The 26,524-nt window shown below is 46.4% G+C and overlaps 1 pseudogene; it reads right to left on the bottom strand.

Annotated features, from left to right (window-relative positions):
* Nucleotides 1–26,047, bottom strand: part of LOC144254022 (transmembrane protein 132B-like) — a 39,115-nt pseudogene extending 13,068 nt beyond the window's left edge.
* Between the last annotated feature and the right edge of the window lie 477 nt (nt 26,048–26,524).

Genomic DNA, 26,524 nt, shown 5'->3' with positions numbered 1-26,524 from the left:
CCAATTATATGATAGTGAGAAGAAAATGGAAATATTAATTGTCCTGATTTGATCAGTACCCACTGTATACATGTATTAAAATATCACACTGTGGCCCATAAACATGTACAATTATTGTGTTCATTTAAAGTTTGAAATGTTTGAAATGAAAATGTTAACTACCTTGATTTGAACATTATGTTCTCTATGTAAGCATAAATTATCACACAGTACCCATGAATTTATAGAATTAAAATAATACTGTTTTTAAAAGATGATTCAGGTGATAACCAAAAATACAAGCAACAATAAATGTTGGCAAGAATGTGGGGAAAAAAGGCACACTCATACATTCCTGATGGGGCTGCAAATTGGTGCAACCACTACAGAAAGCAGTGTGGAGATTCCTCAGAAAACTTAGAATGGAACCACCATTTGACCCAGCTATCCCACTCTTTGGTTTATACCCAAAGGACTTAAAATCACATACTACAGTGATGCAGTCACATCAATGTTTATAACAGCACAATTCATAATAGCTAAACTATGGAACCAACCTAGGTACCCTTCAACAGATTAACAGATAAAGAAAGTAGGGCATGGAAACATAACGGAATATTACTCAGCTTAAAGAATAATAAAAGTATGGCCTTTGCTGGTAAATGGAGGGAACTGGAGAATATCATGCTAAGAAAAATACGCCAATCCCAAAAAACCAAAGGTTGAATATTTTCTCTGATATTCGGATGCTAATTCACAATAAGGGGGTGGGGGGGGGGGCTAGGGAAGAATGGAGGTACTTGGATTAGTACAGAGGGGACTGAAGAGGGGAGAGGGTGTAGGGGCAAGAAGGATAGTAGAATGAATCAAACATTATAACCCTATGTGCATATATGATTACATGAATATATAACTCTACATCATGTTCAACCAGAAGAATGAGAAGATATAAACCATTTATGTATGATGTGTTCTACTATCATGTATAACTAATTAGAACAAATCTTTAAATTTTCTCTAAAAGATGATAGTAGACAGTGGAGCTAACAAGTCTCTTGGCCCCATAATTACAGTTTGAGCTGAAAAGGGCAATTCTTGGATTCTTCAAATTTTAGGAAAAAAGAATACTTTCCCATTTTCTCTGCTTTACTTTTTTAAAGGGGAGAAAATGAAGAGCAAAAAAAAAAAAAAAAATCAGCTATTTTGGGGGGCATGAATGAAGAACTTAAATCTGCATTATTGTGCCCAGGAAAGGGAACAATCAGAATATGATTTCTGTTTAGAGCAGAAAAATGGAATGGAGGGTCATGCTCTTACTTTAAAATCCCATGATGCTGACTCAAAGTTAAACCTGGCTGCCATCCATTTAGATACTTAGGAATGGTAACAGAAGTCCTATTACAAAGCAAACCCTCTTTCCATGGGAGCACTACACTGGGGCAAGTGGAGATTCAAGAAGAACCTTTCCTCTTGAGCAAAAGAATGTAATCTGCCCATGCCTTGCAGACAAATCCATTGGTTCCCTGCCAATCAGAAGGCTGCAGTGCACATATTAGGAGGTTCCCTTCTGCCCTCTCCTTCTCCCTGATGCAAGTAGTTGTCACCAATTGCTGGGACTTTCCCAATCCTACCTTTTAGAGTACAGATCTCAACTCTCCTACATTTATGAAAAAGTCTGGTTCTTCTTTGTCAACTGCTTCCCACACACAACTAATTCCACTTTGGATCACTCTGAACCACATCTCACTGCCAGGAACACTTCATCTTTGGAAACCATGAGAGTTTTTTTTCTGTCCTTAGAATTGAAATCATAATGCAGTGATTCTGCACCCTTTCAGAGCATGTACAGATTTAACCCTGCCTTGTATTTCAGGAATCGATGTACAAATGAAATGGACAAAATAATTAATTATTTAAAAATGTAAAAGAGTGAAAGAATTTAGCAGTTCTGCATGTTATCATTTTTCTCTCCAAGGATATAAATATCCTTTAAAAATGTATGTTCTCCATCTTTGTGTGATTCAACTAAAACAGCTCATTTAATATGAGTGCTAACATCTGAATACGTGAAAACATACAGGGGCCATATCAGACATACAAAAAAACAGAGTTCCCCACTCCACGGATTCACCAATTTACAGCTGGCCCTGTTACTTATGGGTTCTGTATCTGTAAATTCACGCTTTCTAAAAATTATTTGTAACCCCCAAAGCAACATTCAGAGGACTTTTGTGGTGACTGGTGGAAACATAGACTGCACTGAAAACTCTTGAGTCACCTGTCCCACGCACACACCCCCAGCTGAGTGCTCCCTGTCACTTTACCACAACTTCCAACAGGACCACCGCCTGCGGGGCAACTCGCCTTTGCCCAGGGCATCACTGCTGGCTCTTCCTACCGCTCCACACAACAAGCCCCACCGTTACTCCCTGAATGGTCCAGATGCTCACTTCACCTGTCCAGAATCCAGGCACGAAAAGGCTGCCATATGCTCAATTTCGTGAGGGGGTCAGGGCGGACCACGCCCAGCGCTACCCAGGGGCTGAGGCCGCACAGAGGCAGCTGATCCCCTGAGGCGTAGGGCCGCTTCCCCACTCACAGGCAGCGATCTCGCCCGCGTCCTTCCACCGCTTTTCCCCATGTGGACCGTGTCCGCAGACCTGGGGGTCACACAGACAGGACCCCACCGGCCACTCACCACACAGCAGCCCTCGGCCCACACCTCCTGGGTTCTAACACCACTATGGCTTCCTTTCACTTCAGGAGACCACGGCGCTCCGCCCACCTCAGCCTCGCTGCCCCTCCACTGATTGGCTAGGAAGAGGCACGTGGTACGACCCTGGCCAATGCCGTGTGAGAAGCCCACTAGGGATTCTGGGAAAGGGCTCCTTCACAGAGACACTCAGGAAGTGACGCATCCTTCCACTGGATGTTGTCTCATGGAAATGCAGGAGGATTGCCCCAGGCTCCAAGAACCTCCTGGGAGCTGGCCAGGGCCTGGAGATGTGAGCTGGGAAGGATGGAAGGAACCCAGGTGCTGCCTTGGCCCTGACCCGGAGAGGCTGATGGACCGGCTCTGCCGGAAGGGCAGACTTGGACACCTTCACCATTGTGAAGACCATATTCATGGTCACCACTAAGATCATGCCAAAGACCCCAGCTCAAGGGCCACTGCTCAGAGGGCCCCCCTTTAGGCTTATCCACTCCAAACTTCCTGTACCCTTCTGGTGTCCCTCTCCATCTATGTTACTCCACATTCCTCTAATTTGCTGTGCGTGCCCCTGAGTACACACTACACGATTTCCTTAGGCTTGGTATTGTTGCATGTTTTACATTATGTAGATTGCACCAGATTGCTCTGTTATGCTACATCATTTCCTTCTCAGTAGCTATTCTTGGAATGCTCCTGGTTGATTCTTATCCCTGGACTCCACCTGAAGGTAATCTGCCTGTGGACGTGGACCTGTCTCCTCTTCACTCCTCTGGCACAGTGCAGGGCACTTAGAAAGCATTCAATAAGTAGATGCTGAATGTGTGACCAGGTCACAACTGGTTCTTCTGGGACCTGTTCCTCCCAGGCATCACCAAAAGCAGTGTGTGTCTTGGTGAAAGGGAAACAGGGGCACTGAGGTCTCATGCTGATGGCATAAAGAAAAATGAAAGTAATTTCAAAGGTCATTAGAGAAAACACGGTGGGAAGATACAAAGTAGGTAAGAAAACACAAAGCTGTTACGTATATGACCTTGGAGTCCCAGGGGTCAATTTGGCCTTTTTACTAGGAATTGAGATCCCTATATATGAAATTATACAGAGTACATGTGTATTGGGGCAGACGAATTTTAGGAGATAAATGATGAGATATTTATGATGAGATAAAAATCAGAGTCAGGTTTCCATCATTTTTCTAAATAATACATTCAAGGCTGTCTGAGCCCCAAGAGGAACATTGAAAACCAAATGCTATCAATCCTAATATAAGAAGAACTGAAGACAGGATTGGAAACAGACAACTTGTGTCACATTAATCTATAAGCATGTGTAAAATGGCTTGTAAATGTCATCTTAGGAAACTTGCCTTTAGAGGTTAATATTTTTACTGTCAAATTACACTTTTGCAACTACATTAGTCATGAATAAAAGAGACCAAAGGGGACTCTTCAAATGTAAAGATATCTCCTTGGGGATCTTGTAAGACACAATTTCCTTCATTTTCTGTTTAGGAAAGCAGCAGGAATTTCATCTGCATTACCAGTCCTCTGTGTTTGCCAAATTGTCGACCCATTGGTTAGAGATGGGAGACTGTGCATTAAACCTCTTCCTTATGACACCTCCTCCAACCCAAGAACTGTGCCGCTAAGTTAGAAGGAAAGAACAATACAGAATCAGGTAGTATGTTGCTCACAAAATTCACAGAATATATTGAAATTTTATACCAAAACAGACAAAAAGAAAAACCTAGTTAATTGAAATCTGAACCAAACACTTTGTATATACTAGTGTTTAGCAAAGTATACTCTAAGGTACAATAGATCCCAAACTATTTAATTTACCTTGAATTTTTGCCAAAAAATAAAAAGGAATAATAGTAGCTATCATGTATTTTTTATTACATAACAATTATTTTCAAAGATTTACTTAGAATCATACAAATTAGACACTCCAAATATTCGGTATATGAGGTGTTTTATCCCTATGTTACAGATGGGAAAACTGAGGCCCAGGTTAGGCTGCTTCTCCAGTGATCACAACGGGCAGATGCAGAGTGTGGGTTCACACTGGGGTCTGTGTCAGAGGCCTCCTAGGTACAGTGTGTTGCTGCCTTGCTGCACCCCACACAAGGAAAACGTGGCCTTGCCTCTAGAGGACAGTAGGCTGATGGGAAAAGGCAAGATCTAAATGCACACATGGGGACCTTTAACCAACCTTGCTGAGATATAATTTATAATTAATATGGTGCATATGTTTAAATGGTACAGTCCTATGAATTTGATGCTGTATATACCTATGAACCCACCCTCCACTCAGAATATTCCTGTCACCCTGAATGCCTCTTTTCCATCCATCACTCCCTGAGTTCCTGACTCTGTGTAACTGCTGATGAGCTTTCTGCACTGTAGAATCACATGTGCGCTCTGTGCTTACGAGATGCCCAGGTCTTGCTGGCTGCATTCGGTCCATCCAAACAACAAGAAGGGGCTGCTGCTCACCTTAATTTGAGGTGCCCATGACATCTCCTGCCCAAAGAGACTCTCTGTCCCTCATCCCCCACCACTGGACCACCTCTATAGAGGAAAAAAAAAAAGGAAGAAACAAAAAAGCTACCCAAATTGCATTCAGCAAAGCTTAAACAAGCACTACCAAAATGGTGCCCCTTATCAAGACTATGCCAACAACCAAAGCCCAAGGTTAGGATTTGGTGCAAAGCTTAGCATGTACTTGTCTATGGGATGTCTTCATTCAAGCACTTTATCCCTTCATAGGGAATAGTTAAAATGCACTGCCAATGAAGGTTTATATGAGAGCCCCGTACTTCACATGCATCCCACCGTGCCTGGAAAGACAGTGTCCACCTGCTGAGCCCAGCAGCACATGGTGCTGCTAGCATCCTGCAGAGTTGTGACCAGGGCCCTGGGCTTTTGGGAGCATCTCTGCAGCATAAATGCCACGTGCCACATGCACAGGTGCAGGGGCCACAAGCTTAAGTCTTCAGGGTGGGTATATAGATAAGCCACATAAAAGACAAATATTTTGCAGGATTCTGAATCATAGTCTCAGAAAGAGAGGAATATTGAAGGATAGAATTATTTGTGTTTTTCAAACTTGTTTTGAAACTACTTTTGCGGGGGAGGGATTGAAGATTTAACCCAGGAGTGCTCAACCACTGAGCCACCTCCCCAGCTCATTTTTTATTTTTTGAGATGGGTCTTGCCAAGTTGCCAAGGCTACCCTTGAACTTGTGGTCCTCCTGCTTCTGCCTCCCAAGCCACTGGGATTACAGGTGTGTGCCACGACAACTAACTGAAAGTTGTTTTGTTTTGTTTTTTAAGAAAAGAAACTTTTACAAAAAGAATAGTGTGAACTGTGAACTTGTAAAAATCAGAAGCTAAGAATTTTCATCTCTGAGATTTTAGGAAAAGTAGCTTCTCACCACCTACTCCAGGTCATAGGAAGGCCCATGCTAGACACCTGGAAGGGCCAAGAGAAGTCTGGACACCCACGTTCACACTCACAATGAAGATTTCTGGGGAGGTCCAGGAAAACAGACCCCAACCAGGGTCAGAGAGGAAAGCCTGGTGCTCGGGCAGGCCGGTTGGCCCAGTCAGTCATCAGAATCCACCCCTTAATTGACTCTGAGCCCTTTCTGTCAAGGGAAGTGCTGGTTGAATCCTGGCTATAATCCTGGTTCTGGCTGGTCTGAGAAGGAGCCCCTGGGGTGAAACTACAGTGATTCTTATGTAAATGACTTGCACGCCTCCTACATATCCCTTGAGACACTGCTCCAACACCACCTGCTCCACGAAGTCACTATGGCCTGTCAGCCCTCACTCTCCTGTCCCCATTTCACTTTGCACACATGTTTAAAGGAACATTTCTAAATCATGACCATTGAGGCTAAGGGTCATGCCCAAACCATCTGTGCAGCTGTAGCACCTGGCAGCACAGTGTGTGTTTGTAAAGTTACAAGATTAAGGGAGACTTAAGTTCCTGTGAGGTTTGAGCCAATGGCTTCTCAGGCCAAGTCTCCCAAAGTTTGGTTGTCTGTGTGGTGTGGTGTGGTCACCCACTGGGAAAGACAGCCAGCGAGGCTTTGAAGTGAGAGCAGGAGGAAGTCTGCTGGTGACCCATACCCTCAATCTCCCTGTCCCTCCAAGGATCCTAGAAGGAAGTCACTTGCTGTAGGTTCATAACTTTCACAGACACAGCTTGCTCCTGTCTCCCCAGCTCACTCAGTTTGGGAACGACCAGTAATAGTTCAGTTCTGCCCACCCAGTTTGGCCCCCAGCAGGCAGGTGTCTGTGGGGGGTGGGCTCCTTGCACTGAATGCATCATTTCCTGAGGTACTTTAGAAACAATCCAATAAATATTTGTTTTACGTCCTACCAAGTCTCATGTTCCGTATCAGAAGTGGCACATGTGCCAGGCTTGAAGAAACGCTGAAGCAACATCTATAGATGGATTTGCAAGGCCACAATTTGAATTTCAGACAGCTTAGCAGAGACTTCAAGTACTAGACAGCGGAAGAGCACACTGAGCCCACTGTCCTACCAGAAGGCTCTGAGCATGACCAGGGCTGTGCCCTCTGAGGAGCAGCAGGAGCCCCACAAGGGAGGGAAGAGAGGCTCTAATTTCAGGTCCTAAATAAACAAACAAGCAAACAACAACAAAGCCTGAATTAGGGCTCCCTCAAGTGTATCACCCCAAACAGCAGGTTTTCAGGAAAAACCACAAGACATGAAAAGAAGCATGTCTTAGCGGAGACTGCCACAAGGAAATATGACCCACTAGGAAACTTCAGCCTCATTGTTTTCTAACCATTCTGGAGGGTGAGAAGCTTGAGACCACAGTGCTGGCACACGTGGGGACTGCAGGGGTGTAAAGAGTGTTCCCAGCCTGCCCAGCCCTGCCTCCCACTGTGCGCACACCTTCCTCCCAAGGCTGGGCCTTGGGGCATGCAGAGAGGAGAGGAGGGTCTGTCCTCTTCCTCTGCTGGAGGGAATGAGCCCCATCATGAAGGTCCCACCTGTATGACTTCATCTAAACCTAATTATGCCCAGAGCGTACCTCCAAATATCATCACATTGGAGGTTAGGGCGTCACCAGGTGGATTTGATGGAAGGATTCAAACATACAGTACACAGTAAACAGAAAACTGTTACCCACCCACAGGGGGAAAGGCAGGTGCCAGAAACTTCCTATGAGAGCTCATATGTCGATCTTAGCTAAGATTTAAAAATACGGAAGATATATATCATACAATATATAAACATATTTATTGCATATTATAAATAATACATATAAAATATCATATATTTTTTAAATAGTAAAAGGATAGTAATATGACAATGTCATAACAAGTAGAAAATATCAGAAAGCAAAATTATTTTTTGGAAAAAAAATTCCAGAAATTTAAAAAAGCACAAAAATTGAAACAAAAAATCTTTTAGAGAAGATCAAAATTAGGATGAGGTGGACAGAAAGAAGTGGCCAAGCTGAGAGATTGATAGAGATTATACCCCAAAGAACAAAGGAAAAGACAATGAGGAAAGTGAACACAGCATAAGAGAAACACTGAGCTCATCCACAGATGTAGACCCAGATGCTAGACAAGGGGAAGGGGAGGGGCAGGAAGTGTTGAGGAAATAATGATTAAAACCATCCAAACCTGATGAAAACACCACACATCCAAGAACTTGACAACAAGCAGGGTAAACACTGAGACAGTCACGTTCAGACACATCTCAGTAAAAATTTTGAAAGACAAAGAGAAAATAATACAAACATCAAAAGAAAAGTTATTCATTATGCACAAAGGAAACTCAAATTAACATCTGACTTATCAGACATAATGGAACCGGAGGCTGAGGAACACCATCCAAAAGGTTCAAAAGGGACTGTCAATCAAGAATCCTATAGGCAGCAAGATTATTTCAAAATGAATGCAAAATAAATACATTCCTGAAAGTTCTTCAAGCTGAGAGCAAGTTAGCTATATGGTACTTTGAATCCACATTAAAAATACTATTGAAAGTAATTGCCTAATTATAAAAGACTATAAATGTGTATCTGTTTTCCTACTTTAAACTGATTTTAAAAGCAGTTATCTCAAGCAGTATGTATATAATTGTACTGTTGGGCCCAAACCATGTAGAAATGTAATATGGTGAACAATAACAGGGAAAAGGAGGTAGGCAAAAGCAAAGCTGCGCGGAGTGGGAGTTTGACACCAAAGGCTGGAGCCACAGAAACACACCAAAGGAACAAGCCAAGATGGTAAATAAGGAGGTTAATTTTAAAATTATCTAATTATGGACCTGCTCTCCTACTCTAACCTTCTATATGAGTCATAAATTACATGGTGGTAACAATGCACTGGTATGCCTATGACATATTTAATATGCACAATAATAATATCACAAAGAGGGATAAGAGTTATACGGAAGTAATCCTTCTGTATCTCAAAGGAATTATTACTACAAAAATCTCAAGTTGATCTGGTAAGATGTGTATGGAAATCCTGTAGCAACTACTAAGAAATTAACCCTAAAGTAGTTTAAAAAAATCATTAAAAGAATTAAAATATCACACTGGAAAGCATTCAGCTAGTGCAAAAGAAATTGGTAAAAGTGGAAGAGAGAAAAACAATAGGAAAATAATACGCAAAAAGTGTACAGAAGAGGTGATCAAATATATCAATAGAATGTTCCTGTGAGTTGGTTTGAAAGCCCAACAGAGAGAGATCATCAGACATGACGGAAACAGGAGGTCCCACTATGTGATGCCTGCAGCAGAGGCACCTATGTCCAGAGATGAACCAGGTGGAGGGGAAAAGGGCAAAGGAAGGAGCTCTGTACACACCACTCTACGAAGCCTACAGCAGCTATCAATGGGAGATAAGTGGATTCTGACAAGAAAGAACATTGTTATTAGTAAAACTGCGAAGATATTAGGAAGAAATAGCAATTATAAACATTAGATCTGAATTAGTGAAACTGATCATAGAAAAACATAGAGAAAATACACACAGAAAAGAATTGGTACATTAAAAATAACAAAATAGACATTAGGTGGGCTGGGGTGGTGGCTCAGTGGTAGAATGCTTGCCTAGCATGTGTGAGGCCCTGGGTTCAATTCTCAGCACCACATATAAATAAATAAAAATAAAGGTCCATTGACAACTAAAAATAAAAAATAGACATTTGGTTAGACTGACAAAGGAAAATGGAAAGAAGACCTAAATAACTAAAACCAGGAGTGAAAGAGAGAACATTATTACGACATTTAAAGAAAGAAAAAGGGCTACAGATGAACACTATGAATGGTTGTGTGTTAACAAATCAGAAAACCTAGAGAAAATGGACAAGTTCTACAGCTGACTTGGGGAGGAACCTAAAACCTGAACAGTCCTGTGATAAGCACAGGCGGTACTGGTGATCACAGGAAGAAAAGCCCACGCCCAGGTGGCATCTCAGCGAATTCACCAAATGTTTACAGAACCGACAGCAACCTTTGACAAACTCTTTCAAATAATACAAGAGAAAAATCTTTCCCGATTCATTTCATGGGGCCACTTTTAGCCAGATACCAAAACCAAAGAAAAGTAAAAGTATTCAAGAAAATAGCCAACAGGATCCAGGAATATATAGCAACCTATATGAAGACTGTGCACCATGGCCAGGTCAGATTTGTCAGAAACGCAGGACTGGAGTGACATCAGAAAACTAACTGAGGGAGTGCCCCATACCAATAAGGAACAGAAGCACACCAGCATCTCAGAAAAAAAAAAAAAAAAGGCACTTGACAACATCTAAAAGCAACTATGTCAGGGATGACAAGCTAGGGACAGAAGGGGCTTCCTGGCCCAGATGAGGACACCTGCCAAAACCCACAGCTAACATCAAACTTTGTGGTGACCTTGGCCACAGTAACACACAACACAGGATGCTGGTTCCCTGGGGGCACCCTCTGCCTCGTGATTGGTTCAGTGCTAGCCAATGGCATGAGAAGGCGTTTGCTGAGGGCTTCTGGGAAATGAGCTCCCCCTGCCCTCCTGTGACCTCCAAGAGCTCCTGCTGCTCTGTCTGTGGTCCTGGGACCTGGGGCAGGACCAGCTGCAGCGGGCTTTTGACCAAGTGGTGGGAAGCCACCTGGGCAGGGGAGAGAGCCCCAGAGAAGCCTCTTCCTTAGGGCGGAGGTGGAGGGGTGTGAGGCCAGCAAGTCCTCTGCCTCTGTCCCCAGTTTGCACATCTGAAGGGAATCAGCACTGACCTCAAAGCTTGTCTTGCCTGGAAAGTGCTTGGGCAGTGGAGGGCTCAGTGACAACTAGGTATTCTGACCACGTGAGTGAGGACACACAAGTTACAAGGCACAGACTCCACTGAGAAGAGAAGGGCGGGGGTGGGTCATACTAAGGCGGGAAAGTGGCAGAGCCTCAGCTGCAACCAGGAAATGTCCCTGGCCCGTCTCTCTGCCTCTTGGCTTCTCAGCTGCCCCTTCTCACTCTGTGGCAGGACTGGCCCTGTCCTTCCAGGCACTGGCAGACACTTTACTGGGACCTCACCTGTTAGAGCGAAGCCCAGGCTGACTACTTCAAGTCCTGGGAGGGAGAGTGCCATGGGTCCTGCTCAGGGGGCAAGCGGCCCTTAGGCTGGCTCCTCAGGGACGGGTCATGCAGGGTAGACATGGCAAGCAGCCGGCCCACAAGTGCAAGGAGAAGTGAGGGAAGCAATTACCAGAAAGAAAGGGGGAAAGATAATATCACCCTGGGCAGATGCCCACAGGTGTCTCCTGTGTTGGTCTAATTAAGTGAACGCGGTTGGCACACTGGCCACTTCCTCATCACAGGTGATCGACACCATGTTCACAGGAGCCAAGGACCACCCAAGCAGCGTTTCCCATTGTGTCGTCTGTAGGCCAAACTGCGCTCTCCCTCACGTGGCTGACCACCTCTCCCCGCCCCTCAAACAGATCTGCACACGTGCCTTTGTCCTTATGGTTCAAGGGGGTCAGAAGGCATGACAGGCTCAGGAGCATCTGTCACAGAGCCTCTCTCCTGTGACCTGGTTATGAGCTCATGAGACCACAGTCATGATTAAGAAGCAAAGCTTGCCCCCCAAGGACCAGGCATGACATTCCACAGTGCTCTTCCCTGTTCACGGCACCCACTTCAGGGAGGGAACCTTGTCTCCTCTGGGGGTGGGTGCTCCTGGGAGATGTCCCCTCACATCACTGGTTCCTGGCAAGATGAAAACCCTGCCCCATAAGCACCTGATCAGATGTTTGATACTTTGTCCTTTCACAGAATGATGTGGAACATGGAACAGCAAATACCCAAACACCAACAATAAATAAGTCAGCACATAAACATCACAATGTCAACCAGAGCTAAAGGTATGGGTGACAATAAGGAGATGGCAGAGAGGGACTGGGCAGGACTGGGCAGGGGTGAAGGGAAGTGGAAGTGTGGACCACGAGGATGGCAAGGTCCTCTTCACCCTGAATCCGCTCAGCCCCATTGCCCCGTCTCTCGCTGGTCTGAACAATTCCAGGGTTCTTATTGGAGAAATGAAGGGGATTCTTCAAGGACCCTTCCTCCCTTTCACTCATCCCTCTCTCTGTTGCCAAAATCACCTCATTTTCAGTTAATTTCTAAAATTCTCACTTAATAAAATAACGTCCTCCATCGATGACAAGATAGAGCCCCCAGCTCCTTGGATGGAGTGGCCAGCCTGACCCAGCCCCCATCAGCCTCCCAGGCTCACGGTCATGTGGTCTCCAACTCACCTGCATCTCTGCCTTTGCTGCCTTGTCCTGCCAAGAGGACCTGGCTATTCTCAGTCTACCTGGTAAAGCCCTCCGTCACCATCGAGAACAAAGGTAAGCTTCCCCCTGCTCACAAGGAGGCTCAAGCCCCTGCCTGAGCTTGCTTGTCCCCCACACGTGAGTGCTGAGGGGAGCCATTGGTAACTTAGACTATTGCCTGTATTTCCAGATTTTCCAGACCCAACAGATAGGTCTGGAAACACATTTGAATTTCTAATTTCTAAAACAAAAATGTTTGCAAAGGGGCTCTTGTCTTGTTGATGTACTCAGCAACGCTAGCCCCTTCCTTTTCCTAAGATTCTGCCTGCAAGATGAGCAGGTGACCAGGTACACTCATCCGGCTCCCTGAGGATGCCCGCACCACTTGGACCCCAATCTCACCCCACCAGGTTCCCACCACTGGCCCCAGCACAAAGCTGAGGAGTTGGACCATTCTCAACTGGCCAGGACACTGCCTCAAAAGTTTTGAACAAGGAGGGTGAAAGATTCTTCTCCTCCCTCCTTACAAGGCTATACAGATGTGATCTGAGGCTACAACAGCTGTGGACAAGCTGCTCTGGGAGGAGAAAGTCCATGCATGGTAACAGGCACAGAAAGCATAGTAAGCAGCTCCGTTCTCTGGCTTCTGCCATCACCAAGACGCAGGCCTCCCACTGTCTGCTGGGACACCAACACACTCCTCTACTGGGGGAACTAAGTTGGACCTAGCCACTCAGAGCCACTCAGAGCCACAGTCCTGATTAATACACCTTTGCCTCCGCCTCCCGAGACGCAGAACTCAGCTCCTTCTCAGGGGACAGTGGACCAGGCCGCCCCACGGCATGCCTACCAAGGCAGAGCACGCATCTCAAAGGAAGCTTTTCATGGGCGCTTCAACTGCACTGTTTTGTTTCTATTCTTATAGATGTGACTCTTGGCGAGCTCCGCGCCCATCTGCCCTGACTCACTGAGAAGATTCCGTACAGAATCCCGCTCAGGCAGGCTGTGGGTGGCGCCTGTTGGCAGCCTCAGAAGGGCCTCCTCCTGCCAGGACACCACAGCCATGCTCTGCTGTCGATGGGCCTGGGCCCTGAACTGTCATGGGTTGGGGACGGTCATCGATTTATTAATGATCCATGTTCTGGATTTCAATGACCAGGTGTCACCTCCGAGTCCAGCCTCAGGGAATTCAACCTCAATAGCAGTGGCCCTCCCGATGCCGCCCAGCTGTGCAGCTGCATGCTCTCTCCACCTTCAGCAGACCAGGGATCCGGGCTCCATGCAGGACTGCAGTATGCTCACTCGGTGCTGCTGACATCTTTCTCTAGGGCTCTGACTCACTCAGTACCCTTCACCACCCTTCACCACGATGTCCTCCAGCCTCACCTGTGCCCTCCCACGCCCTGCACCCCAGACACCCCCGTCCCAATTCAGCATCCTCCGGATTCACTAAATCTTCCCTAAATTCTACAGATCAGGTCTGTGTGGGCAGCACACAGGTGAAGTGCGGATTCTGGAGTGACGCAAACCTGGGCTCCAGCTTCCCGTGCCTTCCTTCAACCTGAAGGGCCTGGACACTTGACCTCTGTGAGCACTGGTCTCCTCATCTCTGCAGTGGAGGTAGAAACAGAGAGTTCCGCGGTCCATTATCAGAATGCAGGATTCAGCCTTCAACGCAAAATTACTGAGGATATAAGAAAACTAGCCAAAGAGGAAACAGAGCAAATGATTAAACCGGCAGTTGACGCCTGAGTGAGGAGACAAGACAAATCGACTCACAGGAGGTGGGGGGAGGCCCGGTTGACCAACAGGGATAAACCCCACATGGGACAGATCAATCCCAGAAAGGCCTTCCTGCCCAGGAAAGCAAAGGGAGATGTGGAAACTCCATGTACATCCTTAAAATAACCAATAGGGGACAGTAAAACTAGGTGACATTCAGGAAGACTGTGCACCCCACAGTTCTCAGACACTGAGGAGCTGGGGAGGGCTCTTGCACCTCGAGGAGACAAAATGCTGGTTGGAACAGTCGGGGGTGTGCCTGCGCCCCCAGACACCCAGGCTTGCAGGACTGTCAGTAAAGCCTCAATGTTTGTAATACTTTGTGTCTCTTGGTCCGTTCTTTGGGTTTGGACAGGAGAGCATGTTTTTCATAGAGGCACAATTCCTGTTATCCAAAGGGGTTACTGTGACCTCTACTTGAAATAGCAAGTTTCCTATGTGTGCTTTTTGTCTCTGGCCACATGACCTCAGAACTCTGCTGAAAAGAAGATCATCACCAAATACAGCCCCTTGACCTTGGACCTCCAGAACCATGAGGCAAAATTAAACCTCTTCTCTTTATAAAGTTACCTGGCCTCAGGTCTTTAATTATTGTAACTAGAAGACAAACCAAGAGCAGGGGAGAGACAATATAATCAGAGAAGGGTGAGAAGATTGTGTGTGAGAGAAGTGGTCTCTTACTACTGAGAAACCATTCCTCTCAACAACGGGATGTAAGCAAGAAGCCTGGGTCTGTGAACAGGAGATCACATAATCCACTCCACCTGCTCCTGGAGGAAGCACATACCCTTGATTCCCACTGAGATAGAAGTCATATTTCACCAGCTGAATGGGCAGAGATCACTTCCAAGAGTCCATAACAGTCTAGTGATAAACATCAATAAAGCATTAATAAATTCCTTGAGCCAAACTCCCTGAGTATTTGGGGAAAGCATGTGAGAGTCTCAGAATCTCTCATCTATGTTCCTTGCATCTCCTTGGTGCCAGGACCTTGGCTGCAAAAGGAGTTCCAGTCTTTCATTCTTTTTAGGTTTGTTAGTTCCTCACATGAGTGAATTTCTCTGTAGACCTTTGAGATATTTAAGAGAAAAAGAGGACACATCTTTATCTGCAAAAGGTAAGAATCATACAATCTCATTGGTATCTTTAAAATGGCCAATGTGCAGTCTAAGAGTGGGGAGAGAACAGCCCACCCCAGAGATCAGCAGGGCGCACTCAGGGTGAAGTCAAGGAGCACCAAAGAAAGCAGCCTGAGAGCCCTGCTCAGAGGCAAGATGGCGCCCTATGCTCGCTTCAGGTGGGGTGACTGACTGTGGGGTTCAGGTACTGTGAGCACAGTAAGGCATGAACTCATGCACAAGAAATGTGTGGGTGCCCAGTACCTACGAGGCTTTACAGAGTCAGGATCCAAAGCTCACTTAAAATGTTCAACATCTCTAGCAAGTAGAGAAACACAAATTAAAGCCACACTGAGATTTCATCTCACTCCAGTCAGAATGGAGATTATCAAGAACACAAGCAATAAATTTTGGCAAGGATGTGGGGGAAAAGGTACTCTCATACACAGCTGGTGGGACTGCAACCTGGTGCAACAACTCTGGAAAGCAGTATGGAGATTCCTTAGAAAACTTGGAAAGGAACCACCATTTGACCCACTCCTCGGTCTATACCCAAAGGACCTAAAATCAGCATACTACAGTGATGCAGTCACATCAATGATTAAAGCAGCTCAATTAACAATAGCTAAGCTATGGAACCAACCTAGGTGTCCATCAATGGATGAATGGATAAACAAAGTGTGGTACATATACACAATGGAGTATTACTTAGCCATAAAGAAGAATGAAATGATGGCATTTGCCGGTAAATAGATGGAGCTGGAGAATATCATGCTAAGTGAAATAAGCTAATCCCCCCAAAAAAAAACAGGTTGAAAGTTTTTTCTGATATGTGGAAGGTAAACCACAATAAAGGGCCGGGAAAATAGAAGTCTGTAGATTAGACAAAGGGGAATGGAGGTAAGGGAAGGGCACCGGAAAAGGAAAGGCAGTGGGATGGGTGTGACATGATTCTCCTGTGTTGGTGTATGAAATCACCACTGTGGGACTCCACTGTCACACACATCCACAAGAAGGGGGTTCCTAACTAGAATAAGATACATTCCGTGCTTGTATAATTATGCAGAATGGATTCTGCTGTTGTGTTTAACTAAAAAGAACCAATTTTTTTAAAAGAGCAGCCTTCCCACGATCCCCTGAGAGTGAAGGCTGAGTAGGTCTAGACCCGCATCCCTGACTGCACAGCCCCACTCTTCCACAGCAGTGCTGTCCTCTTTGGGCCCCAGGGAGTGGCCAGAGGCTGTATTCAGCATCTGTTTGTGGAGCAGCTGCTCGGTGCCAGGCTAGGTAGCAGGTGACCAGGATGCACTGAGGAGCCAGACCCATAGTGTCCTGCCCCATTGGAGGGCTGAGGGGAGAAGGGCACAGCCAGTCCACCAGCAGCAGGGCCACTGGACGCTGACCATGGGAGAGAGCCGAGCAGGGAGCCTGCATCTCAGGAGAGGGCCACACCAAGCTCCTACTGTGCCTTCCCTCTGGCACATCCATGGTGCCATCCACGCACTCCCCCAGCCGCGCTTGCTCCCCAGGTGACAGGGAGGAGCTGGAGCTGGGGGTGACCACTGGACAAGTCTGCTGCCCTGGGAACTCGGAGCTCGGCAGCTCACCAAAGAACCGGCTCCCAGAGCATTTCCTTCTCAGCATTGTTAAATAACCAAAGACAGTACTGGTGCAACACCCCCATCCTCCTATGGAATTAGGGAACAAACAAGCAAGAATTTAACTTAGATATAAAAATTAAAACACAACCCAAAAAGAGCTGGCCCACGGTGCTGTCATCTCCCACTTTATCAAGAAAAAAGAATTTTGAAATACTTCAAAGCTCTTTTTCTCTAAGAAACAGCCTTATAACCCCATATAGAACAAAGGACAAAACCCATGCAGTCATCTGAACAGACACAGAAACAAACAAACAGGATTGGAAGGAAAATTCCTCCACTTGATGAAAGTCGTGTGCAGAGCAACAGAAACAGCTAGAGTTAAGCTTACTGGAGCCAGGAGAACGTCCTCTCCCCAGGATTAGGGCTGAGGGAGGACACCCACTTATGCCACTTGGTCAAGGCTTTGTGAGGGATTCTTTATAGGCAAGCCTAGCAGGGTGATTAAGCAAGACAATAAGCCACCCAACAAGAAAGGCAGAAATAAAGCTCTCAAAACAGAGAACAAGGACTCCAGGATAATTCAACATGGAAAGAATGTCTTCAACAACAGAGAATAAATGGTGCTGAGAGGACCATAAAATCCATGCTAAACAGAAGAATTTAGACCCTTACCTCACATTCAGGAAAATTAACTCAAAAAATGGATCACACACCTAAATGTACCAGCTGAACTATTTAGAAAATTTAGAAAAATATGTGAGACAAATCTTGTGAACGTGGATGAGGCAATTATTTCTTAGGTTCTACAGCAAAAGCTTAATTCATAAAAGAAAAAATTAGGGGCTGGGGATGTGGCTCAAGAGGTAGTGTGCTCGCCTGTCATGCATGTGGCCCGGGTTCAATTCTCAGCACCACATACAAACAAAGATGTTGTGTCCGCCGAAAACTAGAAAATAAATATTTTTTTAAAAATTCTCTCTCTCTCTCTCTCTCTCTCTCTCTCTCTCTCTCTCTCTCTCTCTCTCTTTAAAAAAAAATAAAAGAAAAGAAAAAATTCTACATTGGATCTCACCAAGTGAAAATTTTATGCTCTTCAAAAGATGAAAGATCATGAAAGACAGGTTAAAGTCTGGGATGAAGTCTCTGAAATCATACCTGATAATGTCAATCACAAGCATTTTTAAAAATTTGTAACGGGCAAAAAATTTGAGCAGCACTCTACCAAGTATCTGTAGGTGTCAAATAGCATGTGGGAAGACATACCATAGCACTAATCATTCTGGAAATGCAAACTAAAACCAATATGGCCCACCTCTCTGAACCCATCAGAATAGCAAAAATTAACAGGGCGATGACACCAAGTGCTGGCACAACTGTGGAGGTAACAGGACTCTCAGATACCCATGGCAGGAAAGCAAATGCCACGCCCACTTCAGGAAACAATTTGGCAGCTTCCTAAGGAGTTCAACATGTGCTTCTGTGTATTGTGTGACTCTTCTGTTCCTAGATAAATGACTGCTTGAAGTGACAGAAATGACAGACAAAAGCTTGCATGAATGCTCCCAGCAGCATTAGCCCAACCAGGAGCAACCCAAATGTCCATCCACGGGGACAAACTGTGATATATTCACACAGTGGAATACAGCTCAGCAGTTAAAGAATTATGGAGACACATACCAGCAAGGATACATCTCAAGTTAATTACACTGAGGGAAAGAAGAGAGAGAGAGATAAGAGGGGCAATGAAGACAGAGATAACAAACATACTTTACTGTTGCATTTATATGAAACTCCAGAAAATAAAAATTAACTGTCAGTGATTACATGGGACAAATGGAGAGGGGCGAAAGAGAAGGGATTATAAAGAAGCAAGAAGAAAGATCAAAGGCTAAAGATATCACTGCCCCAATTTGGGTGGTGATTTTGCACCCACAAAACCATCAAAATGTACCAAACTCTTCATTTAAACATGGGCAGCTCATTGAGTGTCAGCTGTGTGGTCATGAAGCTGTTAGGAAAATGGCAGAGGGAGGCAGCAGCATCAACACATGGCCTCTGTGCCTGGACCCATGCCTATCTGTGTCTGGGTCTCACCGCTCTGTGATCCAGTTAATTTACGAACTTTGTTTAGCTCCTCTGAGTTTCTTCTGGAAGCTCAGTGAAGCCGACACACCCTCCCTACCACCAAAGCTGCATGATGCGGGTTTAAATTGTGAATCAAGAACCAAAGCACAATGGAGGGCTCCCTTCCCTCCTACTGAACACAGAATAAATATGTCCCCAGGAGACACCAGACACTAGGGATTGTACCTGACCAGGCCTGAAATCTGTAGCACAGTCACAGCCCCACGTCTCCAGCAAACCCCAACCCTGTAGCAAGCAGGCCTGGCCAGGGAAGAGCAGATGAGGGTCCCCAGGAGGAGGAGGGGGCACGGGCATGCATCCTGGGCAACTGATGGCAGAGGTGTGCAGGTTCGTGAGGGATTATCCAAGATCTCCTTGAATTATACAGAAACAATTCCAGGATGTTAGTTCTTAATTAGAGATGCCAAAGACAGAGAAGAACAAATTATCTAATTAATATTGAAATCATAATGAAGCTGACAGGAACAAAAGGTCGAGAAGGCAGCAGTGCCCATCCCTGGCCAACAGGAAATATATGACACATCTCCAATTAGAATGGAACAATGAAAGTCGAAATTACCAGCATAAAGAAGGACAAAATTAGGCAATAACATCCAAACCGCCTGACAACTTCTTCTGAGCTGCATGGCTCCTGGCAGCCCGTGAAGGAGGGAAATTCATGCCAGAAATAGAGTAACCGGGGATCTGGGTGTTAAGGTCTGTAAACAAGTCAAAATAACACCTGGTATTTTGCCAGGGGAATGTTAGAGTTCGTAAACAAGTCTGGATGGTGCCTGGCAAAATGCCAGAGGGAGTGGTTTGAGAAGTAACGCCAAGGAGCCATTAAGTGTGGAGATTCCTTATTGGTTGACTGCTGTATCTAGTTTATGCTAATGCAGATAAGCTGTGTAAAATGTATGAATACCTCTGTTGTTCTACAATAAATGGCTCCTACTCCTGCTGTATCAACATACACAACTTATTCGTCACCCCCCCTCACCCCCCCCCACCCCCACCCCCGGTTATTTTGCTGCAGCCGGACTGCGACATCTGGGAGGAATTTTTGTGAAGCATTGCTAAAGGAGAAAGGATGGCCTGCAATCTCTTGGAATTTTTCTCTGTGTTCTTCCAAGTAGAATTAGCATTAGCTAGGGACCATTGGGTCGGGCGTTCTTTTATCTGCAACAACAACAGAAACAATCCACACCAACCCAGGCGTACAGCTTAGCTCTGCCTGAGCCCAAGACCTGCCTCCTGACCAGCACCCCTCACACCTGAACCCGAAGGGTCAGGTGCCTGTCAGTGATGTCATCTCTGTAAGGGCCCCCATGAGAACACACCATCGTCCAGCCCGTCCTGTCTGAAAGTCCAGCCTCTTGGAGAAACTCCTCACAGCCCTCATAGGGATACAGTGATCCCCAGAGTGAGGCTGCTCTCCAAGGTGCTGACCGGCCCTCCAGGCTGTCTGGTGACCAGCAGCCCACAGGCTGCTCAGCAGCAGACTTTGTTTCTTCTGACACCCGCTGCTGCCTGACCTGACCCCTCCCAGGCCACCTGTGGAGACGAGACCCTTCCTGGGCAGGTAAGGCTCTCACGTGTCAGTGCTCTGTTATTGGCCCTTTAACATCTCCTTATTATGAGTCCAGCTGATACCTGAAGGCCAGACACTTACTCATAGCAGCCACAGGCTGGAGGCACCATTTTGAGATCTGCATGAACTTATATTTATTTCTCTGGGAGCATGTTCATCTCCTGCTGAGAAACTCGACTGGCCTTAGTGACTCTGGAAGCCACAATCCACTGACACAAAACAACTGCAAGTGCAGAGAAACACAACCTTGTTTTGAAAAAGGGGTTTGCAGAGGTAAACTTAAAGGATCTCAAGAAGAAATCATGCTGAATTAAGGTAACCCCAAATTCAATGACAAGCACCAGTATGAGAAAGTAAGTTCATTCAGAGACACAGGTAAGAGGTGACAAGGGAAGCAGAGATTAAAGTGAGGAGGCCATAATCCCAGGAATGCCCAGAGCCCCCAGAAGCTGTGCAAGGCAACGATGGACACTCTCCAGAGTCGCTGGGGGAGTGGGGCTGCCAATGCCCTCATTTCAGACTTCCAGCCTCCAAGAGAACAATTTCTATGTGTTAAGTCACCGCATTTGTATAACCTGTGACACCAGCCCTAGGAACGCAACATGTGTAGCAAAGGAATGTCACAGATGCCTTTAAGGACCTAGACTGGGGTGGTTGTTGGGCAGGTCTTTGTGAGGGGCAGAGGAGGGCTGCAGTCAGAGAAGAGGATGTGGTGATGGGATCAGGGGCCACGGGGAGAGGTGAAGGCATCACACTGCTGACTTTGAGATGGAGGAGGGACTCGAGCTGGGAAGGCAGCCTGCCTCTGAAGCTGGAGGAGGAGGTGGCTCTACCAGCCTCTCCCAGGCTTCCCAACTCCAGAACCATGGGTAGCCACCAAGTTCATGGTGACCCGCTACAGCAACCACAGGGACTAACACACACATCTTACAGGTGCTGTAGGTGGAAACAGGTCCTTCGTAGATCCAGAGTAAGCCATCATCAAGTGACTCCCTGACTGTCACTGCCACCTCACCCACACGGTGTGGTACATGACATTAGAATGACTCTCAGGATGCACGGGTCTGAAGGCCCTGGAAGGGATCCAACCCCCACATCCACTGGAGCACAAGGAGTGGAATTGCCCTTTTACTTGCTGTTTCCTGGTGTTCAAACTCCAGGCCCTCATAGTTCCTAGCTTAAAGGTCCGTGTGAAAATGAAGTGAGTCAACAGTACTAATGTCCTTATTGTGTAGTACCTGGCACTTAATAAATTCTCAACCAATGGTGCCTCTTAATACTCATGAGCTGTTGAAAACTGCTAAGGGAACACGTTACATGCACTTCATCTTGGTAGCTCCTGGAGCTCTATATGCACTTAACAGGAAATTCGATGGAGATGCCCCAAAAAGACGAGAAAGCCACTCATGCATGGTATCTCTTCCCACCACCAGGAATCCCTAGCATTCATTTGTTTGATATTCAACCAACATTTACTTGTTCCAGACACTGTGCTCAGGGCTGGGAACAGCATAGACACAGCCATAGATACTGTGGCCCTACAACCAAGTAGAGGTTAAGATTTGTAGACGTGATCATGGACATGCATATGCACGTGGATCTAAATTTGCACATCTATCAGTGCAACACTGACATATGATGGCTCAAACACTTTGTGACTTCCTTTAGATATACATTCTCATTCAATTATTCCCCAAATTCACACTTCATCACACAGATCTAACAAACAGCAATCCAATTAGACATGCTCAGAATAGCTGGGCTGCCACCGGATGAAACCTCCACCAGGAGACACAGAGAGTAAAAGGCGGCTGCCCAAGGCCAGCTTACCTGGGCACACCCCCCACCCCCCCACCCCCCACCCCCGCCAGCATTTCCTTTAAACTAACCCTTGCCCTTTGCCTGTGGCTTAAAGCAAGGAAAACATTTTTTTAATCAACTGTCTTTTGAACTTCCAAAAGCCCAGGTCTCCTCTAATGGGCTTTCCAGGACTATTTTGATTGTGGTTCATTCTACCTTACACAATGATGTTAAAAAAAATCTCTATAGAAGGTAACTTTCCACCATATCGTTATCATTCCCATTTGTAGATATCTGAGTTCACAGGAGTTAAGAGATTTGCCCAAGGTCCCGTGGTAAGGAAGGTGGAGTTAAGATCTGAACCCCATCATCTGTCTGAACGCTTAACCAAAGAACTCACCACCTCTGCAGTTCTTCCATTACATTGAACTGAAAATGGTCTTTTTTAACTTCCACTTTAGGAATACAAAAAGCACAAATCTCCCTCTTCCACATGATGGCCCTTGAAAGTCATAAAACTGCTGTCACCCCCTCACCCTGGGGCCTCTTCTTCACCAGGCTAAACACTCGCCCTTGCTGTAGTCTTTCCTCCTGTGATTTGATTTCAAGAACCCTTGGCCACCCAGACATTCTTTGGCAGAACACAATCCAATTTTCCGGTGTCCTCTTAGGGCCTGAAGGATGACAGAATGAAGTAGATCATTTGTTGCTCCTTTCTCTTTTTTTTTTTTTGAGACCACAGTATGAGAAAAAACTCACTTTCATCTAAAATCTAAGTTCAGAAAGCCAGCCTCCTAAGTATGACTTGAGGTGGCAAATGTCCCTCCACCTCCTTGGGAGAGACAAGAGGGAGTAGTGGGGACTGTGGTGAGCTGGGGGGTGCAGGCCTTACACAAAGGGTCTCCTCTACTCAACTCCAGGTGCAGCCCATGTGGGCCCAAGGCCCAGGACCACATGATCTCTAGTTTCATTAGAAACTAGAAATCCAAATTTCTGTACCAATTTGTCCACTTTTACATGACCATAATGATTAAAGAATAAAAGCCAGCCAGCCACATGTACGTACACAATGCACGTACACACAGGTGCACATGCACACGCACACACACACACTCTCAAGATGCATCCCCTACTTTTTTTTTATTATTATTTTTAACTTCAGAGTAATTGCTGACTTAAAAGTTAACATTTATCCCCTCCAATTTTTCCCAATTATGGTCAGGTTTCAGGTTTTTAAAATATTTATGCCTTCAGATTCTGTCCTTTGAAAGTCATTCCATCCCAGGTTGAAGAAGCTAATTTATGCACTGCCATAATTTGCATCTTCCTGGATTCCCACTTCCTTGCCATCTCAATCCCAGACTCAGGCCACTGAACCCCCAGTGCATGAGATTTTTGGGGACCCAGAGAACTCATCCTTAGGGCCCCATGGTGTTCCCTGTGCTGTGAAGGAGCGAATGAGCAGCAGCACCACAGATTGAGGGGCTCTCCTGAGAATATTAACAACTCTGCCAACGTCCAGGGCTGTCCCTGGTTTGAGGCTGAGGCCAGCACAGGGCTCTATGTATACCTCCATCCATCTTGGAGTCACAGCAAAATGACTACGTACATTAAGAGTAAAGCCACAGCCTGTGCATCACAGTTGTCTAATTAAGTTTGGCCCACGGACACGGGCAGCACGGACGGCCAGAGGACCTGTCCTACTGCAGGGCTGAGCTTGGTGATCTGTGGGCTCCATTTCACACCTAGAAGAGTAAACAATTGTTTGCTAAAGAAGTTGCTTTTTCATGAGGTTGCAATAGGCAAAACCTGTCCTCTTCCAAAACTGTATCTATCAGGAGGGACAGAGGATATTTTTGGTGGGATCCATGAACTTGAACTTGAACTAGCCTCCCTCAAGTGGAGCTCTCCAGGCAGGAGAACAAGGATCCTGTGTGGGGCTCCACAGGAGGCTCTCAGGAGGGGACTGAGGGCTTAAGGAACCCACTGAGGGGAGTCACTTGTCTGGATCCATGATGGCATAAGCACACAGAGCCATCTCCATTTGCCAGCGTCTGCTCCTGCTTTCTGGAAGGCGGGGGAGGGGGAGGAGAGTGTGGCCAAAGGCACATTGACCGTGTTTTCATCCATGCACATGATCTCCTGCGAGCACTTGGTCCCCTGAGCTGAGAAGGTAAGGCCTGAGCTTGTTCCACCTCCAGATGCCTGAGCAGGGCCATGTGTCCAGGTCTTAAGCTGGTCCAGCTTTCTTCTCATGGAGAATTAACGTTCCAAGCCCAGGAAACCACCGATACCAAGCTTGAGTTTTCTACAGACTCCTTGTTTTTCACTAGATCTCACAAATACACCATTTCTTCTTTACTAAACTGTCTCTAGACCAAGACACAGCCTCCCGCAGGTTGCACTGAGGGGAAATAAACCCCTCCGTGACCCTTTCTCCCTGGGGAACCCCGGAAGGCCTTCCTGTTGGCCATGAACAGTTTTGCTGAACGTCTGAACCAGAGCTGAGAGAAGGCAAGGAAGGGCAGGGCTGGGCATTGAAGTCTTCTCCTAAAACATGGGGACAGAGTGGGCCTGAGGCCTCTCTCCGCACTCAGAGGAGGAAGGATCGTCCTCAAGACTGAAGTCCCTTCTCCCCAGGTCTCTGCTGCAAAAAGAAGCAGCAACCAATGTACTCAGAAAAAATGGGCAGATACACCCAATTTAGCAGTTCAAAGAGAACCCTGTGAAGACCGTGGAAAACTGAAAACATGGGCTGCTTCCCGGCAGAATTTGGAGTCAGAAGTGTAGCTAATTAGAATGAAGCACACAGTAAAAGTGTCCCTTGGACAGACTCCCCAACTGAGCTATGTGCCTCAGGTTATATTCAAATTAAGGCAGATAGCACAGGATGAGCTATTAAAAAATTTAATAGTCACTTATTTTAATGTTACTAACAAAAATTTAGTACATCAGGCTCATGAGTTTTATTATCCTGTAATGAGACCAAATCTGCTTTTAAGTTTGAAACAGGGAGGCATTTATTAACACCACACGCCAACCAGCGGGGCCAACCAGCCACTCCAAAACAGCAAGGCAGTTAAAGAAAATATATTTAGTAAATAAAATGATTGGGCACAGAGAGTTGGTACCAATTGAGATGGTGTGGGGACTGTTGATGCTAAGAGAACAGCACCCTACGAAGAAAGAGAGGGAGGAGGGGGAGGGAGATAGAACTGAGCATGGGCACAGATTTGCCCTTGAGATTCAGGCTTGGCAGAGGGGAGCAGCTCCGCCACCCACAGATGCTGACTGACCCAGGTGTCTCTGATTCAGGCGTTTGCTGCTTAGTGAGGTCACTCTGGCCCACAACCCTCGGAGCACAGGGTGCTCACCAGATGTGGGAGGCTGGGCACAGTGAGCCATGATAGCCAGGTGCACATGGGAGACAGGTGAAGCCTTCACGTACCTTCACGATGTCCTCATCAGCTGACATGCACTCCACAGCCTCCGACACGTCCACCATGGAACTGTCCTCTTGAATCCCCGTGACTTTGACATGAGCGAGCTTGGATCCCAGGGAGCGGGGTGAGGCTGGCCAGCACCGCCTCTGCCCTAAGAGCCTTCAGGGATGCAGCCATGTGAGGGTGGGGGCCAGCCAGACTGATGGCCACCTCTGGCAGCCAGACCCTCTCCTGGCACCCAGCCTCTCCGGGACCACTGAGCTGCTCCCTCCTCCACCTCCTCCCCCACCCCGCACCTCCTGCATCTGTCGGGCTCACACCGGCACAGGATTTCTCCCCAGCATTCTCCAGGGCTCCATCTGATAGTCCTTTGGGCAGTGACTGCCCATTCTGGGCTTAGTACACACTTAGTACACAGGGAGCACATGCTTCATTTTTGTTTCAAACGAAGAAAGACAACAGCACAAAGAGCAAAGGAGAACTCGTCACATCATAAACCTCTGCACACCTGGGCTGGGCGCCGTGGCCCCTCCCTCACCTCTCGGGACCCCAGAGATTCCCCTGCA

The sequence above is a fragment of the Urocitellus parryii genome, chromosome 3 (genome assembly GCF_045843805.1).
Source record: "Urocitellus parryii isolate mUroPar1 chromosome 3, mUroPar1.hap1, whole genome shotgun sequence".
In the NCBI taxonomy this organism is placed as follows: Eukaryota; Metazoa; Chordata; class Mammalia; order Rodentia; family Sciuridae; genus Urocitellus; species Urocitellus parryii.
The sequence above is the reverse complement of the archived record's forward strand: the minus strand, read 5'-3'. Positions and strand labels throughout refer to the sequence as shown.